Source organism: Galeopterus variegatus, unplaced genomic scaffold (genome assembly GCF_000696425.1).
Source record: "Galeopterus variegatus unplaced genomic scaffold, G_variegatus-3.0.2 Scaffold1314, whole genome shotgun sequence".
Classification (NCBI taxonomy): Eukaryota; Metazoa; Chordata; class Mammalia; order Dermoptera; family Cynocephalidae; genus Galeopterus; species Galeopterus variegatus.
The window spans coordinates 135,978-139,665 of NW_007727425.1; the positions used below are offsets into that span (position 1 = coordinate 135,978).

At 39.1% G+C, this 3,688-nt stretch overlaps 1 protein-coding gene across 2 annotated transcripts in view; it reads right to left on the minus strand.

Annotated features, from left to right (window-relative positions):
• The window catches only part of CDC42SE2 (CDC42 small effector 2), a 104,430-nt gene that overhangs the window by 69,523 nt on the left and 31,219 nt on the right, over window positions 1-3,688 (minus strand). For both annotated transcript variants that reach the window (XM_008576244.1, XM_008576243.1), the window contains exon 2: window positions 551-721. The gene's annotated coding sequence lies outside the window, so the exon portion shown is untranslated. The remainder of the gene's footprint in view (window positions 1-550; window positions 722-3,688) is intronic.

Consider the following 3,688-nt stretch of genomic DNA (forward strand, 5'->3'; position numbering starts at 1 on the left):
CCTCGCTCAGCCAGTGAGCGGGAACCGGTCTGTATGTGGGATCCGAACCCTCGGCGGGAGCGCCGCCACGCTTCCCAAGCGGCGCACCATCGCAGTGCGCCACCGGGCCGGCCCGCCCCCCTGGAAGCCTCTTGCACACTTCCCTTTTATCTCCCATTGGCCAAAACTGGCTCTCATGTCCACTCCTAAAACAATCACCTCCAAAACAAATGAGACCTACCACAATCAATATTAGAATGCTGGTAACTATCATGACCATCACTTCAGTGCTGGCTGAATATTTCAAGAACAATATTTCAGAACTTGGAACTGTAGAAGAAATAAAACAGAAAAACAGGAAATAGCAAAGGAAGGGATGTGCCTAACTGGAGGAGGAAAGTTGAACTCTGAACTCATACGTTACACATGCTACAAGGGATAAAGAACTCTCTAAACGGAGCTGTCGTCCTCTGTAATACAAAAATTAACTTACTATTCATCAGTAAATGCTAAGTATGTAGGAGAAATAGTCCCCTTTTTGTGGAAAAAATTTAGGGATAGTCAGACTTACCACTCCTCGTCAATGAGCCAACCATTCAGTTATCTCTGAGTTGAGAACATTCCATACTATGCATAAAGCTGACTCTGCAGACTCAGTCAGTAGAAGTTGTTCCTTTAAGGTTTCTTCTCATTTGGGTTCAAGGTTTCACTCCAAAATCTGCACATTCAAAACTGGCCCTATCTGTGAATGAAAGAAGCATGCAATTAGGAGGCAAAAAGCTGCAAGGAGCAATACTCCCCTCCCCCACCTATAATTAACTGATCCATATGAAAACTGAACTCAAACACTAAACTCACTAAGCACCATGTTTAAACTAAGCAACCTGCATTTCAGCACCCTTAATGGGCTCCTTGTACAAGAGTACTTCAAAAAGTCCATGGAAAAGATTCATATTATCTTTCAATTCTATTTTTCCATGAACTTTTGAAGTACTTGTATACATAGTTACTACCCCTTTCCCATCAATAAATTTATTATTGCTTCCACAGTATATCAGGTATAACTCTGCCAAAGGCTGCCTATTGAGAATCCAGCAAACAGATTACCTTTGGTGGACCCATACAAGGTTGGCCTACACAGTGTGTTAAAAGACAGCTGCCTACATTTATTAATCAGAACACTTTGTATGAAAATCCAGACTCCTGACCTCACTTGAAAAATCAGAATATATGGCAATACTGGGACCATATTCCCGCATAGTAACAATCTGTTAGAGCTGATTAGCAGCTAAACCTTTAGATGGGGCATGGGCTATGCAGTTCTCTACAGATGTCGCCACTCTTATTTTGCAACCTGGCTCACATTTACCTGTCTGGACCCCACAGGCATCTGAGCTTGCAAACTCTTCTATCTATTTACAACAGCTCGCAGGGAACATTTTATTACTGTTAAGGCCAAGCATGTTTTCCTGCCTTGATGATATAACATGGCATAAGTAATTAAACATGGGCTTTGGAGTCAGAAGGTCCTAGATTTGAGTTCTAATTCTACAAATGACTAGCTGTGAAACGTCAGGACTGTTTTTAACCTAACATATATTTCTTCATTTACAAGCATCCAAATAAACATATAAACACTTAACACAGTAAGCAAACAACAGGCCTACAATCTAACATATCTGAGCTGAACTGATAATCCCAAATCCACTGCGTCCTCAAGTCTTCCTCATCTCAGTAAATCACACCATACTCCACTCAGCTACTGCACAAGCCATAAACATAAACAGTCCTTACCATAAACTCTCCCTTGTCCCCAAAACCATCACAAAGGCAACTGATTCTCCCTCCAAGATACGTAATTTGAACAGACTTTTCTCCACGCATAAAAAAAAACATCAATACCTTCCTCAGAATCAACTACTTAGCTGAAATTGCTTATAAATTCAACTATTTACATAATGGTAGCATGAAATGTCAAGGTTCCATATTACAAGGAATATTCATATTTCATTAAAAGAAAAATGAAGACAAAATATTGGGGATGCTGCATATCACTCCTTGTTGAGTACTCATATTACATCTTATAAGCTTACACATTTCTTCAACTCTAAACTGACAATGAATTAAGAGGCTATGCTAAATCTGATAATTACATTAAGAAAACAGAAAGACCACTAAGACTAATAAGTGAGTTTAGGAAGGTTGCAGGATATAAGACCAATACTCAAAAATCAATTCCTTCCCTATTGAACAATTGTTCAAAGAATAATCATAAAAATATGAAGTAACTATCAAATGATGTGCAAAGACAAATAGAGAGATGGACACATTATGTTCATAGAGCAGTGGAGCCAATGGTATTAACATGTGAATTCTCCCCAATTAGAGCAACAGATTAAATACAATTCTAATCAAAATCCCAGCAGACTTTTTTGTAGACATTTACATGCTGATGTTAAAAATTACATGGAAATGCAAAGGAGCCAGAATAGTCAAAACAGCTTTGAGGGGCCGGCCCGGTGGCGCACTGCTACAGTGCACCGCTTAGGAGCGCGGCGGCCCTCCCGCCGAGGGTTCGGATCCCACATACAGACCGGTTCCCGCTCACTGGCTGAGCGAGGTGCGGGTGCAACACCGAGGGTTGCGATCCCGTTGCCGGTCCCGGTCCGGTACGGGTGCGACACTGAGGGTTGCGATCCGTTGCCGGTCACGAAAAAAGCCAAAAGGAAAAAAAAAAAAAAAACAGCTTTGAAAAAGAACAATAATGTTGGAAGCCTTAAGCTACATAACTTCAAGTTTTATTACAAAGCTGCAAATATCAATAGTATGGTACTAGCATGAGGAAAGACTAACAGATCAATAAAACAAAATTGAGAATCCAGCAACAGACCTACACACATATGGTCAACTGACTTTACACAAAGGTGTAAAAGCAATACAGTGGAGTAAGGATAGCCTATTCAACAAATGAAGCTGGGATGACTGGATATCCATACATTGTACCATATACAAAAATTAAAATAGAACTATATTAACTTTTTTTTTAAATCAGTGTTTTTCAGTTTTTAGTAAACAGATCTTTTACCTCCTTGGTTAAATTTACTCCTTAGCCTTTGTGTGTGTCCTATTGTGAACGGGTTATATTTCTTTTCCTTTTTTTTTTTAGATCTTTATTGGTGTAAAGAAACACTACATTAATATAGTTCTATTTCAATTTTTAAAAAGATATCATACATCTAAAGCCAAAACCTAAAACTACAAAAATTCATGAAAAAAACACAAAGGAAAATCTTTGTGGCCTTGACTTGAGCAAAGATTTCTTAGATCGCAAATGCACAATCCATAAAAGACAAAAGTGATAAATTAGACTTTGTCAAAATTACTAATTTCTGCCATTTGCAAGAAACTGTTAACAGAATAAAATATAAGCCACAGAAATAAAAAGCCTCCAAATAGGAAAGGAAGAAGTGAAATTGTCTCTATGTGCTAATGACATAATCTTATATGAGGGTACTTCAAAAAGTTCGTGGAAAAATAGAACTGAAAGATAATATGAATCTTTCCATGAACTTTCTGAAGTACCCTCATATACAGAAAACCCTAAATAATTAATTCAACCAAAAACCTGTTAACTGATCAACAAATTCAGGGGCCGGCCCGGTGGCGCACTCGGTAGAGTGCGGCGCTTGGGAGTGCAGCGGCGCTCCCG